The sequence below is a fragment of the Symphalangus syndactylus genome, chromosome 17 (genome assembly GCF_028878055.3).
Source record: "Symphalangus syndactylus isolate Jambi chromosome 17, NHGRI_mSymSyn1-v2.1_pri, whole genome shotgun sequence".
Taxonomy (NCBI): Eukaryota; Metazoa; Chordata; class Mammalia; order Primates; family Hylobatidae; genus Symphalangus; species Symphalangus syndactylus.
In genome coordinates, this window is record NC_072439.2 from 26212609 (window position 1) to 26238041 (window position 25433).

General features: G+C 42.7%; 1 protein-coding gene and 1 long non-coding RNA gene across 3 annotated transcripts in view; one reads left to right on the forward strand and one right to left on the reverse strand.

The window, feature by feature from the left end:
- The window catches only part of SRGAP1 (SLIT-ROBO Rho GTPase activating protein 1), a 306717-nt gene that overhangs the window by 251202 nt on the left and 30082 nt on the right, over positions 1-25433 (reverse strand). The gene's annotated exons all lie outside the window — the stretch shown is intronic.
- LOC134733036 (uncharacterized) lies at positions 20801-24764 on the forward strand. The gene is made up of 3 exons (XR_010116610.1): positions 20801-21363; positions 22784-22866; positions 24114-24764. It is a non-coding gene; the product is annotated as an uncharacterized lncRNA (long non-coding RNA).

The window sequence follows — 25433 nt, forward strand, 5'->3', positions numbered from 1 at the left end:
AACCTGTGATACAATGCATTGTTTTGTACAGAATTATCTAATGATGTGGGCCCAAGTCTTGTCCTCCTTGATTATTAACAGAAGGTGGTACTATGTGCTGGGATAGCTGGTGTGTTAACAATTCCCTTAGCTTAGGCAGAATTTCTCCGTAGGCAGAAACAAAACAAACAAAAAATAAAACCTTTCTACACAGAGAAATGAGAACATGCCATTAGAGCTCAGCACTAATTCTAGTAAAAGTAAAGCTCTCGTCAGGTTTTACCCCGTGGTGGAAGAAGATACAAGCCCAGAATGCCACATCCTTGAACTTGTCCAAACATGTGATCTGGTGCATCTCGGGTTTATAATAAACCAATTTGGGAAAGAAAAATCACCATGTACAGATTAAGATGAGCTGATGTCTTGATACTGCAAGAAAGAGCTAATCTCTATAAGCAGAAACTAAATCCATAAAGACACAGTGGAAAAAATACAATAAGCTTAATACTATTAAGGACAAAAGGAAAAAAAAAAACAAAAAAACTCAGGGTTTTCATACAGGGCTCTAGAGTCTCTAAGGAAGGTCAGATGAAGACCAGAGGAAGCTGTGTGAAAGGTTAAAGACCTGGCAGCTCCCATTGGAGAAGAGAACGCAGTTGGCAACTGGGACACAGGAGATGGAGACCATGTGGATGAGCAGCAAGAGAAGCCAGGAGGAAACCGACTAATGCTGCTGGGTTGTGTGCATCTCAACACCCAGAAGAAAGAGAAAAATAAACTCTATGCCAACATTTCTAAAAAAGAGGACACAAAAACTGACCTGACAGACCATCTTAACAAGCTTTAGATTGAGGGAACCTCAACTGAAAGTGCAGTTCAAAATCTTCAGGACAGAGGAAAGGAAATGAATGAACGTTGTCAGAAAGAAATGGAGCTTCTCAGGATATTACCTGTCAAGGCAGATCATGACTTGGAACAAGAAGAGAAAAGTTCTGAAGCAAAAGACAAGATGAGCCATGAGGATGAAGAGCTGGAGACCTTCAAAAGTAATTCAAAGACCTTGAAGAAAGCCTGGAAGGAACGATTCCTTCTTATCATCTTAGATTCTGTTCCTTGAACTAACAGCACATGATTCCTGGGGGAGAGTGTGGGAGACTAGACAAAGCCTTTTCATCTCAAGGGTGAAGGCTGTAGACCTAAGACAATTCAAACAGCCATTCAACTCGAGTTCCTAGAAGTGATGATCCACCTGATGTTCCAAGTGGCACAGGCGTCAGGGAGCAAATGGCCCCTGGGAAATAGTTCACATCTTCAAAGACAGGAGGGTCTCCCACCCTTCCCCTCAGACTTGCTTCTTGGCTGCAAAGCTTTTTCCTTCTTCCTCCATTGCCAAACCCGATGTTTCCAGTGGATCCAAATGGGGAATTTATGGCCAGGGGGCTCAGATAGCGTGGAAAACCCTCTCCTTCGGAAAGTGTGAATAACCGCTGTCCCCCACCACCAATCCCCCACTCCCCTGCCATGAGATGGCTTCCCATCAAGGGGCTCCTGTGCTTATCCTTCCTTATGAGCTAGATTTTCCCTGGACACCCCCACGTAGAAAACGGAAGTGAGCTGCCTTCTGGGGTCACTGAGCCTCCACGTGACCCCACTGGTTAAAATCCTTAAATCTGGCCAGGCATGGTGGCTCATGCCTATAATCCCAGCACTTTGGGAGGCTGAAGCAGGTGGATCACCTGAGATCAGGAGTTCAAGACCAGCCTGGCCAACATGGTGAAACCCTATCTCTACTAAAAATACAAAAATAAGCTGGGCATGGTGGCGGATGCCTGTAATCCCAGCTACCTGGTAAACTGAAGCAGAAGAATTGCTTGAACCCAGGAGGAGGAGATGGCAGTGAGCCGAGATCACGCCCCTGCACTCCAGCCTGGACAACAAGGTGAGACTGTCTTTAAAAAAAATAAAAATAAATAAGTACATAAAATGGTTCATTTTTAAAATAAAAAAGTAAAAAAAAAGGGTTTTTACTTTGGATGAAATTACAACTTCATATAAATTTTAGACTGTTTTTAATAAAGAGAACATTTAAGTTATTTTCATTGGCCAGGCACGATGGCTTATGCCTGTAATCCCAGCACCTTGGGAGGCCAAAGGGGGTGGATCACTTGAGCTCCGGAGCTTGAGACCAGTCTGGCCAACATGGTTAAACCCCATCTCTACCAAAAATACAAAACATTAGCCAGGCGTGGTGGCACATGCCTGTAGCCCCAGCTACTCAAGAGGCTGAGGCAGGAGAATTGCTTGAACCTGGGAGGCGAAGGTTGCAGTGAGCTGAGATTGCACCACTGCACTCCAGCCTGGGCAGCGGAGTGAGACTCTGTCTCCAAAGGAAAAAAAAAATTATTCTGATTATACTATATTTTATAGAAAATGTAAGATCCAAACTTTAATCCAATGAACCAGACAGATTTCCTAAACAACATATTATCCATGATCGGTTCGGATATGAGGACATTTGAAATAGCAAAATGCTTTTCTTCCCACCGATGATTGTACATAGCACAACAGCAGGAGAAAAGTGAAAGTTGGTCTCTGTGATATTATGATTTTGTGTGTGCGTGTGTCTGTGTGTGTAGGCATTCATCCGTGGTTCCTGGCTCATAACTTCCAATAGCCCTTGGTGCAGTCGTTTGTTATAGCCTTGGGTCACTTCAGGCCTCAGGAGCAGAACCTAGAAAACAGAATCTCTCTGTCTGAACTCCTCCTGTTTTTCTTCTACTTGCCCAGGCAGGACTCTAAGCTGATTGTGGGTCAAAAAACTCTCATTCCTGAGAGGGTCTTGCCCCATACCTTCGAGGAAAGAATGCTGTACAGAGAGGCCAAGAAGAATTAACCAGACAAGCCTTGCTGGATTCCTCCACTCAGTCTGTTAGTCTGAGATCATACCCTTTTTGTTCAATCACATTTCTACATGGTTGTCAATCATGCCTATGTAATGAAGCCTCCATAGAAACCCAAGAGGGTGCAGGGAGCTTCTGGACAGCTGAACATGTAGAGGTTCCTGGAGGGTGGCACCCAGGGAAGGCATGGAAGCTCTGCGTGCCTTACTCCATACCTCACCCTCGGCATCTCTTCATCTGTATCCTTTGTAATATCCTTTATAATAAAACAGCAAGCATAAGTGTCTCCCTGAGTTCTGTGGGCCACTCCAGCAAATTAATTGAACCAAAAAAGGAGAGTCATAAGAACCCCAAGTCAAAGCTGGTTGGTTAGAGGTTCTGAAGGCCTGGACTTGCTGGTGTCTGCTGCTTGTTGGTGGGGAAAAACTCTCACACCTTTGGTCACAGAAGTCTTCCGTGTTGATTGTTGCAGTGTGAGAGTAGAGGAAAACCAGTCTGAGAGTTTTTCCTAAACAGCCTCCGTAAACTTTAGTGGATTTTTAAAATCTACTCAAATAAGAATGGTGGTGACCAGAGACTGGGAAGGGGGTAGAGGGGAGAGGTTGGTCAATGGGTACAAAGTTACAATTAGGTAGGGGGAATAAATTCTGGTGTTCTACTGTGCAGTAGGGTGATTACAGTTAACAGTAAAATACTGTATATTACCAAATAGCTAAGAAGAGAGGCTTTTGAATGTTCTCACCACAAAGAAACAATAAATACATAAGGTGCTGGGCACACTAACTACCCTGGCTAGATCATTATACAACACAGATATGTACTGAAACATCAAATTGTACCAATAAATATGTATAACTATAATGCATCAATTAAAAAATATATAAAATTCAAAAAATCTACTCAAACAATGTAGGAATCCAAACTGACTTATATTCCACTATGACATGTAGAAATCTCAGTGACTAATGCTCTCCATTCTCCTTTTTTCTGAGTTGGAGGCTCGCTCCATCACCCAGGCCGGAGCGTGAAGTGGCGCGATCTCAGCTCACTACAGCCTCCGCCTCCAGGCATCAAGCGATTCTTCTGCCTCAGCCTCCCAAGTAGCTGGGATTACAGGGATGTACCACCACACCCAGCTAATTTTTGTATTTTTAGTAGAGACGAGGTTTCACCATGTTGGCCCGGCTGGTCTCGAACTCCTGACCTCAAGTGATCCGCCCACCTCAGCCTCCCGAAGTGCTGGGATTACAGGCGTGAGCCACCATTCCTGGCCTGCTCTCCTACACCTTATTGCATGCATTCGAAAGGATTTCCCTTTAAAGGAAATGTCAAAATAGAGGTATACCTCCTGGAATGATGAGCAAGTCTTGGGCAGGGCTGTCAGTGTGAAGACATATTCCAGTACCAGAGGCATTTTTACATGTTCAACAATTTTGTATATGCAAAATGTCACCTACTTTTAGTCAATATTTAATTTTTTTTTAAAATTTAGGAAGACGTTTGGTCATAAGAACAAGAACATTTGCTATGAGATGTGTCAGAGTCTACCATATGGGATTCTTCAAACCAACAAAAAAGCAGGTTTTCTTCTTGTCACTTTCTGGGGCAAAGACTTACCTAGGTAAATCACCTTTGCTTATTGTAAAACTGTGACCAGTTTCAAGAGACACTTTGGGGACAGCCTGGGATGGACAAAGGGCAGGACCAACTGAAACATATAAATAGTCCTGCTGTTTAATAAACTGAGATGGGTTCAATCACATCATCATTTGCCCTGCTGAGTCTTTCATGATGCTTTGAAAACTTCTTGAAAATGAAGACATTCAGGGTTTAATGGGAAAAGTCCCTGTGGGCCTGACCCTAAATGGGAATAATGGGGCTGGCAGGTGGGCCTGCATCCCCTGCAAGGCAGCTGTGAGCTTGGCAGGCTGTCACTGCAATCACATGATGAACCAGATCTGCCCCTGCCCTGAGCTGTAACTGGATATCTCCTCATACGCTTCAGAGACCAGGCTGATCTCGGGATCCCCTGAGCTGGTCACAAAAGAAGTTTGTGTTGCTGACTTCTCACTGGCCTTGAAAAGCTCCTTTATGAAATGTCTACAAAATGTCACAGACTAAGAGTTTCAAGAGAATTGTTCTTGGTTGGGTACCTAAACATAAAACCAAGAGACTCTGTTTGCTCTTAGCCATCTAGGAGGTTAGTTAATTTACAAAGCAGTTACTTGATTTTAACCAACAGTGTGTAAATAAATTCAATAAATATCCTAGCTATAATAAAAGACATACTTAGATTCAATATGGTTTTTTAATGTCTATCATTTTGAGTGATTAGAATGAATAACTTATGTTTGGTCTTTAAAATTTTTTAATTATAAAAACATTAGAGGGCTGGGCGTGGTAGCTCATGCCTGTAATCCCAGCACTTTGGGAGGCCGAGGCGGGTGGATAACCTGTGGTCAGGAGTTCGAGACCAGCCTGGCCAACATGGTGAAACCCCCGTCTCTATTAAAAATACAAAAACTTAGCCAGGTGTGGTTGCGGGCACCTGTAATCCCAGCTACTTGGGAGGCTGAGGCAGGAGAATTGCTTGAACCCGGGAGGTGGACGTTGCAGTAAGCCGAGATTGTGCCACTGCACTCCAGCCTAGGCAACAGGGGCAAAACACTATCTCAAAAAAATAAAACAAAACAAAACAAAAAAATTACAGAAGCATTATAAACACTGGATAGTAAAGAGAAAAAGAGCCATTCTTCATGACAACATTTACTTATCTAAACATCTTATCCCAAGCTGTTACTTAATTCTATACATCTTAAAATGTGTATATTTAGGTTGATTCCAAAGTAATTGTGGTTTTTGCCATACTTTTAATGTCAAAACCACAATAACTTTTGCACCAACCTAATATTTGCTTAATTATATTCATACCATATATACAAACTCTATATTCTAATTTTTCATTTATTCTCTATATAACTAGTTTTCACAATATTTCCCAATACTGCAGTCCTTGAATTAGTAAAACTTTATAGTTTATTATTTTTCTAGAGTTTCAGTAATTTATTTTAACGAGCTGTATATCAACTCTCAATTTTAAGTGTTTAAAAGTTAAAGCTAACTTTTATTTCAAAGATTCTCCAGAGAAATAAATTAATGTATATAAAATAGTTAAGAAGGGCAAAAATATGTTAAATTAGAACTCTACCCATATAAGAGGTTTACAAATACAACTGCTATTGGTACTCTAAAGGGTGTCATTTCTTCCCAAAAGTGTTACTACACTGACAATCTACATACATCAAGTGATGATAAAAAGTGGTAAAGGAATATTGGCACCACTCGGTGCTTTACTTGAATCATCATATTTAAGCTGCACAATACCTTAGGCCTCAGTGCTATTATTACTTCCATTTTACAGATAAGAAAAGTAAGGCTCAAAGAGGGTAAGTAACTTGAATGAAGTCATAGAGCTGGGATGGGAATCCAGACATCCTGATCTAAAGTCACTATTTAGTCAGTATGCTATGAACTCTACTGGTCCCCCAAATAATGAGTAACCACCAAAAACCCAGTCCATTACTACAGATTATCAATTTATTTTTGATAAGATCTTTTTCCTTGCAAATGATTGTTATTATGCAGGTGAAATCCTGATAGCCTTTGCTATCCCAGTGATGTTGGTCTGTGTATACATCATAAAATATCCACAAATGGCTTACTGTAATGCATCAATGATCTGTAATAGCCCATGCAAGCACTTTGATAGATTCCAGCCCAGTCATATGTTCACACACCATTGTGTGTACTCTAGAAAATTATTATCTATAATCTCAAGAGCTCAATGCCATTGAATTTCAACTACAGTAAGGTGTGGCCCTGACAGTTTCCAGAAAGTCAATGTGACAGCATTGAAGGTGGTAGCACTGTTTTGGCTGCTTTCCTACAATATTATAATACAATCAGCAACAAAAAATGAGGGATGAGAAAAACGGCTGACTTCCTAAAATATACTGTTCATGTTCTCTTGGGTTATGTGCATTTAAAAATGTTGACAGCAGTGTGTTGCTTTACAGCAGCTCCCTTCTGCTCCCTCCCCCTACTCCTGATCCGGTTGTGTTTTTGAGAGGGACCCTAGCAAACTGAAGAGTGTGCAGATAAAGAAAGGCAGGCTGGTGAGACGCCTGGAACACATCACCCGCTCATTCATTCACACATCAGTACATTTTCGAGGTACATCTAGGGTCTGCCAGGAGCCAGGGAGGCAACAAGAGAACAAAATAGTTCCTACTGCAAAGTCCACAATTCTGTGGAGGAGTCAGAGAAAATAATGGCAGTATAATAAAATACGCGGATTCATAAAGGTAATGGGAGGTGCTGCCAGAACACAGGGGATGGAGGAGAAACTGAGGACCTGAGATTCTTATACCTACACCCTATGAGATCTGGGCTCTCAAGGTCAGTGATGGAGTCACTGAGAATCCCTGTATTAGTCAATTTTCATACTGCTACGAAGAACTACTTGAGACTGGGTAATTTATAAAGAAAAAGAGGTTTGGCTGGCTGTGGTGGCTCACGCCTGTAATACCAGCACTTTGGGAGGCCGATGGGGGGGCGGATCACTTGAGGTCAGGAGTTTGAGACCAGCCTGGCCAAATAGTGAAACCCTGTCTTTACTAAAAATACAAAAATTAGTCAAGTGGGGTGGCATGTGTCTGTAATCCCAGCTGCTGGGGAGGCCGAGTCAGGAGAATCACTTGAACCCGGGAGGCAGAGGTTGCAGTAAGCTGAGATTGCACCACTACGCTCCAGCCTGGGTGACAGAGTAAGACTGTCTCAAAAAAAGAAAAAGAGGTTTAATGGACTTACAGTTCTACATGGCTGGGGAGGCTTCACAATCATGGCGGAAGGCGAAGGAGAAAAGGAACGTCTTACATGGCAGCAGGCTAGAGAGCGTGTACAGGGGAACTGCCCTTTATAAAATCATCAGATCTCATGAGACTTTTCCACTATCACAACAACAGCATGCAAAAACCTGCCCCCATGATTCAATTACCTTCCCCAGGTCCCTTCCATGACACATGGGGATTATGGGAGCTACAATTCAAGATGAGATTTGGGTGGGCACACAGCTAACCCCTTATGGATGGGGATACTCCAATCAACGGCCATCTTGGTCTGGAGACAACCACTGAGTTTTATTCCCCTATGAGATCTCCAGTTACCTCAAATCAAACAATCTTACATTGTGGGAGGGAAGCTGTTGAAAATGGATTTTGGTAAGTAATTAATTTTCACTTACAGTTGGTAACTACTTTTGAAGAAGGGATAAATTCATTGTCTATTTAGTAACTAATTCTATTCAAGAGTAATTAATATGAATGTTTTAAATAAATTGCCATGAACTTGCTTCCCACTAACTTAGTGCTCCTAAAAGTGTGGCTCATGGATCAGTACTGGTTTGCCAATTGTTTATTACCAGTCCCCAAAGAAATACAGAGAAATTGAGAGTAAGCATTTAGAAAATGTATGTGTTTACTGGATCTCATTATTAAAATGGGGGCTTTGTATGTGTTTTGTATGTTTTTCTTTTTTAATAGTAATTCATTGTATTGTATTTTATAAAAGCATCAGTTCACTACAAATTAGGAACAAAACTAGGCCTTCACTACAGATAGTCTGAGAGGCACAGCTCCAAATAATTCAGAGTATGTAAGTATGCAGAGGTGCATTTTTCCCCCTTAAAAAGAACAAAGGGCAGGGTAAGGAAGCTCACACTTGTGATCCGAACACTTTGGAAGGCCAAGGCTGGAGGATCACTTGAGCCCAAGGGTTCGAGACCAGCCTGGGCAACATAGCAACACCCCATCTCTATTAAAAATAAAAACTTAAAAAAAAATAGCCAGGCATGGTGGTGCTCACCAATAGTCCCAGCTGTTCAGGAGGCTGAGGTGGGAGGATCACGTGAGCCTGAAAGATTGAGGCTGCAGTGAGGTAGAATCACCAATAACTTCGGCCTGGGTGACACAGCAAGACCCTGTCTCAAAAAAAAGAAAAGAAAATGTAAATTAACAGTAAAGTTTTTCAAAAATCATTTAGCCTTCAGAATATGATTCTCATTCAAGTTTGAAAGAACTACTGTTTACTGAGTTTATCTATTTCAGGCACTGAGGTTGGCCTTCAAATGCATGGGCTAACTCAATTCTCAGCAACCCAACAAGGTGAGAATTAGCACTGTGTTACAGATGAGAAGACTGATCCCTACAAAAGCTACATCACCAGCCAAGGACTTTGCGGCTAGGAAGTGGACTGTGAAACAGACTATCCAACTGTAAAGGCAGGACTCTCCAATGCATCTCAAAATCTACTCAATTATGAATAAAAAGGTGTAATGGTTTAATCTCACAGACAAACAAGGCATTCCCTATCATCCCTACCGTGTTCTACAGATGTAGTCAAACTGACTAGAAAAATCAATTCCCACACAGCTTCAGAAATCAAAAGCTGACAGTTTATCAGATATACATACTCTACACATACACACACACACACACAGACACACACACACATGCACACGAATAGAGGAATGAAGTAATGAACAATTACAACTTCGGTGGCAAGAATTTATCTCTGATTTTAAAAAGAAGATGTGAACATACTCTCAATTATCTTCCACAGGGATTAGAAAACTATGATCCATTTTTACAAAGAGAACTTCACTAGAATACAGCCATGCCCATTCATTTCCATATTGTCTACCACTAGTCTTGGCTACAATGGTACAATAGAGAAGTTGTGACAGAAACTGAAGAGCCCACAAAGCCTCAAATATTTGCTCCCTGGCTCTTCACAGAAAAAGTTTGCTGGCTTTTGCTTTATACCAATAAAGCAGGCAGCAGTACAGATAATGATATCCATAAACAAATGCACAATGGCATTTCAGGCATTAGGATCAAGAATCTGATATAGCAACACTTCTCGAATGCTGTTATCAGATAAAGAGAGCCTGACTTGCATTCTTGATATTTTTCCTTGGTCAACTTTTTAAAGGAGGGTATACTGTCTAGCTAATTCTCCCAAATGTAGATGGCAGAAAGGCAAAAGTGTTTTAAGTAACCCACAGCATAGAGTCTGTATCATCAACTATGTAACAGCAGTGTGTGCAATCATCACTGGCTCCAGGTAAACATTCTAGGCACTTTCCACATATTTGTGAGGATTTCAGTAATTTGTCCAACAGCCTTATGAAGGTGGGGCCACTAAGGCCTGGCAAGATTCAGTAACCTGACTAGAAAGATGGTATCTAAGCTGAGTGCTGGATCTACAATTTGGTCACAACACTCTCTGACCCTGAAACCTCTCTAGTGTTGCCAGTAGACACCACCACACATCTAAATTAGCCTCAAGACATAAAGTTTTATACCCAAATTTTATAAAATGATAATTTAATATTTTTGGCAATCAAGACGAAGTAACCAGATAGTTGTAACACTGTAGCATTACTATAACATTTGAAAACAATGTTCCACCTACCCAACAACTTTATTTGCTTGAATGAGTCCATGTTGTGGTTTTAACAAAAGACAGAAAGAAAATGTGACTAAGACACATCTTAATTACAGGCTTTTTTTGGTTCTAATGTGAACTGTATTTTCCTATTATATTTTCCAGAAGAACAATGTGCATTTAAATTTTCCCAAGGGGAAAAATACCTTTTCATGGGTTTATGTTTGCAAAGAAGAAAGCATTGGCAGAGAATCAATTTTCCCCAAAATACATATACACACACAAAATAAATACAGACTACACAATTAAAGAAGCATTCCCATCCATTATTTTTTTTTTTTTTTTTGAGATGGAGTTTCACTCTTGTTCCCCAAGCTGGAGTGTAACGGCACAATCTCGGCTCACTGAAACCTCACCTCCCAGGTTCAAGCCATTCTGCTGCTTCAGTCTCCCAAGTAGCTAAGATTACAGGCGTGTGCCACCACGCTCAGCTAATTTTTTGCATTCTTAGTAGAAACGTGGTTTTGCCATGTTAGCCAGGCTAGTCTTAAACTCCTGACCTCAGATGATCTGCCTGCCTCAGCCTCCAAAAGTGCTGAGATTACAGGCATGAGCCACAGCACCTGGCCCATGATTTTCAATTTCAATATTATTGCAGCTTTAAGAGGAGAAGAAGTTCAAGTCCAAAGCCTGGTTCATATTTTTTAAAAGGTTCATTAATAATTTCCAAGAAGATAGGATGCAGTCAACCAAAATGATATAAACTATATTGAGAAAATAGTTAAATACTACCTGATCCAAAAAGTTAAAATGCTGTAGTTGGTGACTGATTTTTGTGCAAACAATAAATTATCTAAATCACATGCTTATCTCAGAAGTCAAAATTAGCATACATCATTCTGTTTGTCACAGTGTTTTAGCCATAAACAATGCTTCTCCCACAAGGTATGGACTAATGTTAAATGATAGAAACATCTTGAATTTTGTAGTATTTAAATACAGTTATTCTCCATCAGAGGGTTGTATGCTTTTTGGAATTTGAGTTCCATAAACACTGTAATTTGACAGTTAAACATATTTCCATGGTCATAAATATTCAAATTATATAATAAAGATAGTATAAGCAGCTGATAAAATGTGATTAACATTCATTTACAGTAGCTTAGCAGGCTTAACCAAATGATATTTCCCATAACAGGCTACAAGGTTCTGATTGCATTAAGCTCCCTGATTATTCTTTTCTATCCTATGATATTTCAATACTATATCTGAGATTCCAAATATCACCATCAAGTGGATTGTAAGGTCTTTTGAAGTTCAAGAGTTCTAGGTTTCATGATATTAAAATTTTCTCCAAGCGTGTTTTCTGAGTTTGTACTTCTTAATTTCTTGTTTCCAAAAATGGTAGCTACTTACCATTTCTTCAGTCTTTTCAGTTTAATTCTAGAAAACTAAGACCTCTGACAAAAAAGTCTTCAAACTTTTTATGTTGGTTTCATGTAAATAAACACACTTTTTAAAAAAATGCACTCTGGATTTCCTCTGCTACATTTAAGTTATATTCCGCAAAGCTGTCTCAGAGAAATACAATAAACATGATTGTTATGTTTTAAGCAATAAACACTGCTGTCAGCACATTACTTTCATTAAGTGAATTTTATCATTTGGTTTTATAAACAGCAGCTGGTAATTCTAGCTGAGTTTCCTTATTTCTTAGTGATCAGCACGTTTTGGCAAGTGACTGCAACTAAGAAACTTTGTATATTGCAGAGACCTCTCTAAACTTGCAATCAACTACAGATTTAAATTACGTTCTTATAAAGAATTACAGATTTTCATATAAACAAATACACTCCTACTGTCCCACCAAAATACCTTCCAAGTTGTTAAAAGTGTCCCTATTCTTGCTTAAAGTTATAATCTTAGGACCAATCAAAAAGGATATCTAAGATAGCTTTGTCATAATCTTATTCATTGAGTTGGGTTGTAAATTTCAAAAACTATAAATTTAAAAAATTTTTAAAGAATCTCAGTGCCATTTTGTTTACAAAATAAGACAATAAACATATTTCTGGTCCAACAACATACCATTTAACACTGCAATTTCGTTTACATATATTTCAGCATTCATAAGAACATAAAAATTCTAAATTGGGAGCAGCTAATATTTTTACAGCTTGATTACTGGCGACCTTCCTGCTAAAAAACTGAAATAAAATAGAAAATATTTAGAAACCTGACCTTTGAGAGTACGAACAAATACACACACACACACACACACACACACACACACACACACACACACACACACCAAATATTAACTGAGCACTTATTATGTGCCAGGTATTAGAACCAGCTTGTATTTGACGGATATGGTCTTTAAGGACTGCTCATGACTGTAATCCCCAACACTTTGGGAGGCGGAGGAAGAGGATCACTTGAGCTCAGGAGTTCAAGATCAGCCTGGGCAAGGCAGTGAGACCCCATCTCTACAAAACTAAAAAGTTAGCTAGGTGCGGTGGCAGATGCCTGTAGTCCTAGCTACTCAGGAGGCTGAGGTGGGAGGGCCCTTTGAGCCCAGGAGGCTGAGGCTGAGGCTGCAGTGAACTATGATCATGCAACTGCACTCTAGACTGAGAAGCAGAGCAAGATCCTATCTAAAAAAAAAATGTTTCATAAAGGACCAAATGATACAGGATAAAGGACAAACATTAAACAAGTAGCTACACAAATAATTAATTATAATTAGAGTGAGTTTTTAAAAATATTTTATATATAATAAAAGTAATTATATCATAGCAACAGTAAAAGCTCATATTTGAGAGTTCACTATAAGGCCAGGCATTCTTCTAGCGCTTTATATACTCATTCATTTAATCATCATTGTACTAGACATTTGTTATAGAAAATTTGGAAAATAAACACATAAAGAAGAAGCTTTTAAAAAATTGTCCATCCCTTTTCCTCAGAAATAATAATTGTAATATATTCCGATATATACTGTATTTTATTAATCATATTTTTCTCTCTTCATGGGATTTCTTAAATAGTTTCTTTGTCCTTTAATACTCTTCAAAAGTCGTACTTCGGCCGGGCGTGGTTGCTCACACCTGTAATCCCAGCACTTTGGGAGGTCGAGGCGGGCTGATCACGAGGTCAGGAGATCGAGATAATCCTGGCTAACACGGTGAAACCCCGTCTGTACTAAAAATACAAAAAATTAGCCAGGCATGGTGGCGGGCCCTTGTAGTCCCAGCTACTCGGGAGGCTGAGGCAGGAGAATGGCGTGAACCCGGGAGGGGGAGCTTGCAGTGAGCCGAGATTGCGCCACTGCACTCCAGCCTGGGCGACAGAGGGAGACTCCATCTCAAAAAAAAAAAAAAAAAAAAAAAAAAAAAAAAAAAAGAAAGTATGACTCTTTTTTTTTGAGATGGAGTCTCCCTCTGTCGCCCAGGCTGCAGTGCAGTGGCGCAATCTCGGCTCACTGCAAGCTCCGCCTCCCGGGTTCACGCCATTCCCCTGCCTCAGCCTCTCCGAGTAGCTGGGACTACAGGCGCCCGCCACCACGCCCGGCTAATTTTTTCTATTTTTTAGTAGAGACGGGGTTTCACCATGGTCTCGATCTCCTGACCTCATGATCCGCCCGCCTCGGCCTCCCAAAGTGCTGGGATTACAAGCGTGAGCCACCGCGCCCGGCGAGTCATACTTTCTAACGGTTCCATATTATTCTAACACTTTTACATATAATAATTGATTTGATTATTTATTGGCTCTCAAATATCTATGTGGCTTATAATTTTTTCTTTCTTTCCTTTCTTTCTCTGTCTCTCCCTTCTTTCCTCTCTCTCTCATTCCCTCTTTCTGACAGAGTCTCACTCAGTCACCCAGGCTGGAGTGCAGTGGTGCAGATCTCAGTTCACTGCAACCTCCACTTCCCAGACTCAAGTGATCCTCCCACCTCAGCCTCCTGAGTAGCTGCATGCGACCATAGGCAAACATCACCATGCCTGACTAATTTTTGTATTTTTTTAGAGACAGAGTTTCATCATGTTACCAGGTTGGTCTTGAACTCCTGGGCTCAAGTGATCCTCCCAATTCAGCCTCCCGAAGTGCTGAGATTACAGGTGTGAGCCACCACTCCCAGCCATAATTTTCATGTTTTAAAGAAAACTATGATAAGCACTCTTTTGTTTGTTTTTTGAGACAGAGTTTCGTTCTTGCTGCCCAGGCTGGAGTGCAATGGCGAGATCACGGCTCACCACAACCACCACCTCCCAGGTTCAAGAGATTCTCCTGCCTCAGCCTCGCGAGTAGCTGGGATTACAGGCATGCGCCACCACGCCCAGCTAATTTTGTATTTTTAATACAGACGGGGTTTCTCCATGTTGGTCAGGCTGGTCTTGAACTCCTGACCTCAGGTGATCCACTGCCTTGGCCTCCCAAAGTGCTGGGATTATAGGCATGAGCCACCACGCCAAGCCAAGCATTCTTATACATAATATTCATCCTCATCTCTGATTATTTCCCCTGGAGAGATTTCTAAAAGTAAGATTACAGGCCGGGCACAGTGGCTCACGCCTGTAACCCCAGCCCTTTGGGAGGCTGAGGTGGGTGGATCACCGGAGGTCAGGAGTTCAAGACCAGCCTGACCAACATGGAGAAACCCCGTCTCTACTAAAAACACAAAATTAACTAGGCGTGGTGGTGCATGCCTCTAATCCCAGCTACTCGGGAGGCTGAGGCAGGAGAATTGCTTGAACCCGGGAGGTGGAGGTTGCGGTGAGTTGAGATTGCGCCATTGCACTCCAGCCTGGGCAACAAGAGTGAAACTCCATCTCAAAAAAAAAAGTAAGATTAGAGCCAAATTACACTGTAGAAAGACTGTATCAATTTTCACTCCCACTCCTAGTGAGAAATTATGTTTATCATACCACACCCTCAACTACATAAAATATTATCCTAAAAATTCCAATTGAAAAGTAAAATTATATCTCAGTCTGTGTGGTCAACCTATGCAGCAAATATTCCTTAGCTACGAGGAACATATTGACAATATGACAGGGACATATTTTTTTAAAGAAGACAGTTTGGCTGAGTGTGGTGGCTCACACCTGTAATCCCAGAACTTTGGGAGGCCAAGGCGATCCAGGGCAGATCACCTGAGGTCAGGAGTTCAAGACCAGCCTGGCCAACATGGCAAAACTCTGTCTCTACTAAAAATACATAATTAGCCAGGCATGGTAGTACGTGCCTGTAATCCCAGCTACTCGAGAGGCTGAGGCAACAGAACTGCCTGAGCCCGGGAGGTGGAGTTTGCAGTGAGCCAAGATTGCGCCACTGCACTCCAGCCTGGGTGACAGAGCAAGACTGTTTCCAAAAAAAAAAAAAAAGAAGAAGAAGAAGAAGAAGAAGACAGTTTACTTCAAATAGAAATCAGATTTAGAAAACTTTAATTGGCAAACATCAGACTCTAGAATTTAAGAAAAAGCGAGTAAAACTGAAGTTCCTTAATGCAAATACTTCCCACAAGAAGTCAGGACATTAGGATTTTTTTTTTCTCAGATTAAATTTGTGCCGAGGCATCTAAATGCCAAAATGGTAGAAAAAAATGGAAAGGTCTGTAATTTGGCAAACAAAACATACTGATTGAGAAAGCGACTCAAATGAAATAAAATGAAGAGGAGCATTTCACCAGAGAGGAGCTGACCATGGCAAAAGCTATGTATACAAACGACTCCACCATGGAGAGAATGAATACACAGAAGGCACGATCCATCACTCCCAAATGATTAAATGATTTACTACTACTTTCCAAAAACTCTCGAGAGTCATAACCGGGTATACTTTCACCACACCGTGTCTGGCCTTGAATTCTTCCCAGCTTGTCCCTCAAGAGCCCAAGAAATTGCTAGAAAACTGATACAACAGATAACAGACTCCTTGCACAGCAGAACTTGCTGGAAAAAAAAATATAAACAAGAAATGGGAAAATATTTCATCTTTGGAGAAGTATGATATTGGATTAAACTTGAATTCAAAGAGCTTAAAACACACGCACACGTGCACACACACACACACACACACACGTGCACATATGGCTATCCACTGTTCACTAAAAGTTAAAAACTGCAGGACTGGTATTCTGGACACTGAATCTCACATGTATCCTGAACTGAGTGAGTTCAGTCAGGGACCCTGGCACCATGCCCATTACCAAAGAGTTAGGGGACAAGTGATGTATGCATTCTTCAGGGGAAAAATTCTAGGTTAGTCCAACAATTACTGTTGATAAAGCATTTCCTACATTTTCATTGTGCCTATATAGAGAAAGGCACTCAATAGAATTCTGTATATTTGTGAAGAAAATTCTTTTTCCTGAATGTATATGTTTTATCTGAAATGTATTTTTCTACCTAGAAGATACAGCAGTGAACTCCCAACATTTATTAATAAATCTGCATTCACTAAATATCAATGGATACAATGATAAGTAACATTTCCTTCAGTCAACAGAGAGTTATTATTTCATTCTAAGTGCCAGGCACTGTGTCATGTGCCAGTAATACAGGGAAAATTCAGACTGGATCCCAGTCCTCAGAAAGCTCACGGTTTGGCAGGCTAAACATACACTTTCATTAGCTAGCAGGTGTTAAAGGGCGTTCACGTCTATCAAGATGTAAAATCCCTGAAAGTGGCAGATTTCTCAGTAAAAATAAAATACTTTTTCTCTACAGACAATATGAGAAGAGCAAAAAGATAGAAGAGAGTCCAATGGAACTGATCCTTCTTCTTCAAACACTTAATTCCTTAATTCCAAAGAAATATATACACATTTATCACATAACTGACTCCATGAATGTAATATTCCAAATGAAAAGGAACACCTACCCCCATTCCTTCCCACTTAGTACCAATATGGCTGCAACGCAGTCAGGTAACCCATTTCATGTCATATAAAATAAAATGTTTAAAAAAGAGTCAATTTTCTCAAACTAGAAATCACTTAAATTTCTTTCTGATAATGCATCTTTTCATAACTTTTGAAATAATCAAATTTCTCACCTTCTGAAAATCAAGATAGCATTAATGATTATTACAACTACAATGACAAATGAAGGCCAGGGAACAAAACAAGATCCTATCTTTAGAAAAAAATAAAAATAATAAAATTAGCCAGGCATGGTGGTTTGTGCCTGTAGTCTCAGCTACTCAGGAAGGCAAAGTGGGAGTATCTCTTGAGCCTGGGAGCTCGAGGCTGTAGTGAGCCATGATTGTGCCACTGCACTCCAGCCTGGCCAACAGAGTGAGACTTTCCCTCAAAAAAAAAAAAAAAGACATATGACAGAAGTAAGTTCTAAAGTAACCTGCAATGGCTGATATGATGGAACTGAACCCCCAACTGAAAATTTAGCAAAGATAAACATGCTATATGAAGATTTTTTTTAAATTTATTAGCCAGGATAGGAAAAGTAAGAAATTTACATTTGTTGCACACCTAACTCTAAGCCAAGCTTTTACAACAACTTTCCAAGAGTTACCTAATTTAATCCCACAAACAGTGCTCTGATTCCTAAGTTATAGAGGAGCCTGTTTCCCAGGCCAGAGTACAAGGGAACAATCTCGGCTCAATGCAACCTCTGCCTGCCGGATTCAAACAATTCTCCTGCCTCAGCCTCCCAAGTAGCTGGGATTACAGGCATGCACCGTCACGCCTGGCTAATTTTGTATTTTTAGGAGATGGGGTTTTGCCATGTTGGCCAAGCTGGTCTTGAACTCCTGACCTCAAATGATCCACCCACCTCAGCCTCCCCAAAGTGCTGGGATTTCAGGCATGAGCCACCACGCCTGGCCTGCCTCGTTTATTTAATCAGAACTAACATGCCTGCCCACTCCATAAAATAGTTGGGGGCATCAAGTGTTGTCTGTGCATGTACAAGAGTGCTTTGGAAAACTGTACAGCATCATACATAGTGTTACTGGTTCTGTAACTTTTTAAAGGGGAGGAAATACATAAAAGTTGCAAATGGGGAAGCAAATTGTGCCTTGTAAAAGGAAGAACTCTACCAATTCATCTGTTCAAACTTCCTTGTGAAGGGCTGGGCTGCCTACCTTTAAAGGATTCAAGCAAAAGCCCTATTACTACTTGTCTGAGATTCTGGATGGGTAGAGAGAAGTTGGATTAGATGATATTAATGTCCATTCTACTTCTAACATTTTCCAAGGCCAAAAACAGATTGAACAGAATCTTTCCCACAGGAAAGGAATACTTTTTTCCCTTTAGTACCTTTATCCTGACTTTAAAAATGTTTTGGGGCCGGGCACGGTGGCTCACGCCTGTAATGCCAGCATTTTGGGCAGCCGAGGCAGGCAAATTGCTTGAGGTCAGAAGTTCAAGACCAGCCTGGCCAACATGGTGAAACGCTGTCTCTACCAAAAATACAAAAAGTTAGCCAGGTGTGGTGGTGCATGTCTGTGGTCCCAGCTACTCGGGAGGCTGAGGCAGCGGAATTGCTTGAAGCGGGGAGGCGGAGGTTGCAGTGAGCCGAGATCACACCACTGCACTCTAGACTGGGTGACAGAGCAAGGCTCCACTGCAAAAATAAACAAATAAATAATAATAATAAATAAAAATGTTTTGGATTATTCAGAAATGCAAAACACATATGGTCCCAAAGAAAAAGAACTTTGATCACCTGCAGAAGTAAAAGTTCAGGTAATCATCTTCTCACCTCACCTCTTCAGTCTTCCTTGCCCCAGCGGTTTACTTACCTCTGGACGGTGGTTCATCTCTTAGATATGCTTGAATCCGTAGTCTTCAAGTCTTTTTTTTTTTTTTTTTAAGAGACAGGGTCTCACTCTGTCACCTAGGCTGAAGTGCAGTGGTTCAATCATAACTCACTGTAGCCTAAATCTCCTAGGCTCAGGTAGTCCTCTCACCTTAGCCTTCTGAGTAGCTGAGATTACAGGTGCAAGTAACCATGCCCAGCAACCCCAAACATTTTGATGACAGACCCCATAAAAAAAGAGCATTATCTCAATGTGTATCTATTTCCACAATTACAGATTATGCATGTGTGCTATTCTGTGAATATATTTTAGGTATTATATACACAATAAAACATAAAAGGAGGCAATAAAAAAGATGACATTCTCTTCCAGTACGGCACTGTATGTCTTAATCTCCACTTTGTAAACTTGATAGATCAGTCACTTCTTCCTCCCATGAGTTGTAAAGTCCTCGTTATTCCACCTCTCATATCTCCTTCATATCTCTCAAGATTAAGATGAAACTGAGGCCTTCAGCACGCTACTGAAGAGTACAAGGAGATTTTAAACTGGCCTCCCTCCACTCACGGTTTTTCAATCTATCCTTCATGCTCACGTTTGACCTTATCACTTTCAATAGCTCCCTACTGTCCACAAAATCTAACTGTTTGGCCGGGCGCAGTGGCTCACGCCTGTAATCCCAGCACTTTCGGAGGCCGAGGCAGGCGGATCACGAGGTCAGGAGATCGAGATCACCCTGGCTAACGCGGGGAAACCCTGTCTCTACTAAAAATACCTGGAACGCCCCTCCTTTCCGAGAGAACTCTTCATCCATCAAGATCTAGCCCAGATGTCTCTCTCATGAGTTTGTATTGTACTCTCCCAGGCAGATGAATTTCTTCCTCCACAATAGTCCCATAAATTAAGATATCTCTAACAGACTCTATGGCAAATCTTTACTTTTCAACCTTAAAACCAGGACATAAACCACAAAAAGACATGGACTGTGTTTCACTATTCATTCAACAAACACTGCCTGAGCGACTACTATAAGACAAAAAAGGGCCCCAATAAAAAAACAAATCCCTGTCCTTGATAAATCTATAAAGATATTCATAGCTGTTTGTTGAATGAATGAACTTATGATACTTAATTCCAGCATGACTGTAAATGAATTTAAACCAGTGACCCAGAATCAAATACTTCAATTATCTTAACAGTATAATGGAGTCACAGTACATTTAATTTATTGCAGTTGAACCACATGTCTATGTTTACTTGGAAAGGAAGAAAAGAGAAAGGACAAAATCCTATTTTCCCTCTTTCAACTAGACTGTGGCCACAGGCAAGTATGGGGTCGTAGCCCATAAGCAAAGAGAAACTTAAATTAATTTCTGCCTTCAAAGCTTTCATGAATGCACTTCTTGGTGACTTGGGGATTTTCAAGGGTAATTTTACAAAACGTTTTCTCCTTATCGTCTGACTTGAGATCCTACCCCTCACGTAAGTTGTAGTTACCATATAACTACTGTCAAAGTAATTTCATAAATTGCCAGTAGACCTCGGGTACAAAAACAATCAAACAAGCGCTCTCATGAAACATAACAAAATGTTCTATTTAAAGAAAAACTCCCAGTTAGGTGATAGCTGTGCAAAGCGAGGGTCTCGGACGCCGTTTCTTGTGTTCATCATATACACAGAACAGCCCTGCTGCAAAGATGGTCAACGTACCTAAACCTGAAGAACCTTCTGTAAGAAGTGTGGCAAGCATCAGCCTCACTAAGTGACACTGCTAGGTAACTAGAGCACCCTAATGGCGCTGGTTCTGGGTTCTTCCTCAATGCAAACCCGCCAAAGGAAAAACCAATCAGAGAGAGGTGTTTTTCCCGCCTTGCTCTAAGCCCCACCCCAACCAATCACAAACATCCACGCAGCCCTCCTGGGCATAAAAGAAGCAAACCCCCCACCCACCGCTCTCTCTCTCTCTCTCCTGCCCTGCCTAGCCTGCTGCCTCCAATAAAGATCTCTTGGCTGAGCCAGTGTGCCGTGGTCTTAAGTCTGAGAGTCACTCTTTCATTGGTGCCGTGACTCGGATTGGGACTCCCCGCCTCCGGTGGGACCCCAGTCCCCCTCAGACTCAGACCAGGCCCCAGCCGGCCTTCGCCCAATTTTCCGTCCACCGAACAGCGCATCCACCACCGGCTCCTGTTTGGTAAGTCCCCTTCCGTAGTCTGCTGCCTAGTCCTATACTGTGGCAACAGACTCCTGCTTCCCTTGCTCGACCCGCAGGGAACTGAGTCTTCTCCCTCTCCCCCTCGCTCCTCCTGCCTGAGCCTCCACGCCATACTGTTGGCGACAAAAATCTTGGTACCAAGTGGCTCACGGTCCCTCGGCCATGCTGTTGGCCCTTCAGTCCCTTCGCCTTGGTGACGACCAACCGAAGGCCCTGAACCTGATTACAGTGTTCGGCTAACTGGGGACGCCCTCTTAGCCCTCACTGCCTCTCCGTCCATGGGAGGCTCTGCATCCCTGCCGGCTGACTCCCCCCTAAAATGCCTTCTAGACAATCTGGCTACCCTAGGCCTTGCCGCTGACCTCAAACCTAAACGCTTAATCAAATTCTGCACGCAAGATTGGGTGACCTACCCCTTAGACAACCAAAATGAATGGTCCCTTATGGGACCCTAGACCCTGAAATTCCCCAGGGCCCTTACAATGATTGTGCGCACGGGAGATTGGGCAGAGATCCCCCATGTTCCTAACTTCTCCTATTAGACGATAAGCCTCACCTCTTTCTGTCCCTGTTAACCCTAACCACAACAAGTGTCATGGCTGGCCTCCACTCCAAAAGCCTTTCCCAACCCTCTCCCCTTCCTACTTCCGATTTTAACCCTGCTGACGAACCGCCACCATATCACCATCCCCAACCTCGCCCCTCTGCCGCCGCCAACAACCCCAGCCCTACCCATTGGAGCGCAGGCAGTCCCCGACCACAATCCTGGCTGCAATTATAACTCCCAAGACGGTGTCACAACCCGAGACCACTTTGCCACCTGTTTAATAACAGGTCTCCGGAAGGCGGCTCAAAAGGCAGTCAATTTTGATAAACTCCACAAAATCATCTAAGAAAAACATGAAAACCCGTCTGCCTTCCTCGCCCGCCTTACACAGGCACTCCAACAATACACCAACATGGACCCTAAAGCCCCTGACAGCAGACAACTTCTCATGTTCCATTTCTTCGCACAAAGCTTCCCAGACATTCGGGCCAAACTAAAAAGGCTAGACAGAGGTCCCTTTACCCCGCAGACCGAGATCCTCGCTACCGCGTTCAAGGTCTACCACAACCGTGACAAGCAGGCAAGGAGGCAAAAGTGCCAAATGTTGGCTCAGGCCTTCAAGGCCCCAACCCAACCTGTCAGACGCCCTGCCTCTATGTCCACTCACCGCCAACCCCCTGGACCCTGCTTTAAGTGTGGGAACAAAGTTCATTGGGCTCGTGAGTGTCCTAATCCCAGGCCACCCAAAAGACCGTGCCCCAAGTGCCAACAATCCGGCCACTGGGCGACCGACTGCCCCAGCTCCCTTGGGGGAGATGGGCCAGACCCTGTCCTAAAGCCGATCTCATTAAGTTGGCAGCCTACGACTGACGGGGCCCTAGGACCTCTTCCTGACACACACCATCACCACGCAGGAGCCCAGGGTGCCTCTTGCGGTGAGTAGACGTCTCGTCATTTCCCTCCTACTTCCTCGGTTCTGCAGGAGTATTAAGGCGCTGTCTCCACCTCTGGCCCTCCTATAGTCAAAGTAGGGGGCCACCCCATGCAGCCAAAGACCACCCCGCCCCTAACATGCTCTCATAAGTTCCTGATCATGCCCCAGTGCCCCCCTTCCTTTCCTCACACTTCCCGGCGTCTCCAGCGGCATCTCTCAAGCCGCCGAAGACCTCCTTCAGCAGCTAGACTCCTCCTCTGTTTCCGTCTCAGTACAGCAATCCTGGCTCTTACTTCTACAGGAAGGAATCCAACTGTTAAATGCCTCTAATATCTCTCCCTCCAACTGCTTCCTATGTGCCAGCCTCAATAAACCGCCGCTTATTGCTGTTCCTGTCACCCTCCCAAACACTACCAACACTTCTGATCATTCACCACCCCCCAACACCCCCTTAATATCCGGTGTTCCCCTCTTCAATACGTCCCAGGCTGTTACCTGCTACACAGACTCCCCTGAATCCTTTTCCTTCTGCAATACCTCCACTTCCTACCCTAACTCTTCCGCCCCCAATGGATATTTCTGGTGTAACCACACTCTTTACAAAACAATCAATTCCTCCATCAATACCACCTGCTTCCCCGTCACACTCCTGCCACAACTTACCCTCCTCTCCCTTTCCGAAGGGACCACCGCCTTCAACCTTAACCACCCTCCCATAAATCAGGCCCCAAGAAGAAGACGGGCTGTCTTTATACCTGCCATCCTTGGCCTCTCCCTTGCAACCTCCGTCCTAGGCTCCGCTCTAGGGGCCACCTCCCTCGGATACGGAGTCTTGCAGGTTAATGAATTAAAGGTACACCTAGAATCCACTATTGAACAAACTGTGCAGTCACTAGCCGCCCTGCAGCGACAAATCACCTGTTTAGCTGGAGTAGTCCTCCAAAACCGCAGAGCCCTAGACCTCCTGACAGCTGAAAAGGGAGGCACATGCATTTTCCTCCAAGAAAGCTGTTGTTACTTTGTTAATGAGTCCCAGGTTGTCGAGACTAACATAAAAAATCTTAATGACATAAGACAAAAGCTCCTCGAAACGAATACAGGCTTCTCACTTTGGGACACTCTAAAAATGCCTCTTTTAGCTTGGGTCCTACCCTTTCTCGGACCCCTCCTAGGAATAGCGGCCTTTTGTACCTCCCCCCTTGCTTAATAAAATTCATGCAACAACGAATCTCCTCCTTATCTAACCAGACTTTTAACCAGCTTCTCATCAGGCACTACCAACTCCTAGCAACCGAAGAAGACGACCAGGACTCACCTACCCATGGCCTCCACCTCCAGGACCTGTAATTTCTTAGATTTCCTCCAGGCCCTCCAAGAAGATACGTGGCTCACAGCAGATCCTTCCCTGCCACACAGATGGCTCGCGTCCATAGATGACCTCTACTTACAAGGGACATCTTTAGACTTCACACCCCGGGAAGTGTTCACCTTAAGCGCCGTCTTCCTTGGCCTCCTGCTATTGCTCTGCCCCTACAGTCCTCCAATATCCCTTCCCACGACGCCCCCGTTCAGCAGGAAGTAGCCAGACAAACAGGGACGCCCACCTCCCCACTTCTTAAAAAACAAAAAAGGGAGGAATGTTAGGTAACTAAAGTACCCTAATGGCGCTGGTTCCGGGTTCTTCTTCCTCAATGCAAACCCGCCAAAGGAAAAACCAATCAGAGAGAGGTGTTTTTCCCGCCTCGCTCTAAGCCCCACCCCAACCAATCACAAACATCCACGCAGCCCTCCTGGGCATATAAGAAGCAAACCCCCCACCGCTCGCTCTCTCTCTCTCTCTCTCTCCTGCCGTGCCTAGCCTGCTGCCTCCAATAAAGATCTCTTGGCTGAGCCGGTGTGCCGTGGCCTTAAGTCTGAGAGTCACTCTTTCAGACACAGTATAAGAAGGGCAAGGATTCATTGTATGCCCAGGGAAAGAGGTGCTATGATCAGAAGCAGTGTGGCTATGGTGGGCAGACAGCCAATTTTCTGGAAGAAGGCTAAGACCACAAAGAAGATTGTGCTAAGGCTGGAATGTGTTGAGCCTAACTACAGATCCAAGAGGATGCTGGCCATTAAGAGATGCAAGCATTTTGAACTGGGAAGAGATAACAGAAAGGACCAAGTGATCCAGTTCTAAACTTTGGAGTATTTTTCTTTTAATTTTGAAGAGAAAATGTTGAAGCAAAAGAAAAATTACCTGTAGGAAAATACAGCGATATTCTTACGCTAAAAAAAGAAAAAAACTCTCAGCCTCACACTAACTTGCATGAGCCATAACCTACAAAAAACCTGCACTTTGGTTGTTCTAGAGTCAGGTGTCAAATGTGATGACTGTCCTAAGAGCTGGCGGTAACTGTAGAAAACTGAAATGTGCTAGCAAAGCCCTAAGGAGGGTTACATTGCCCTGTGTTCTTTTTCTTTATTTCAAAAGCACATGCAGATTTGCAGGGAAATTGAACCGTTAATCCTCAAGGGCTCATCAGGCTCCCACTTTAGCTTTCATTTACCCAGGTGTGGCATGAAAAG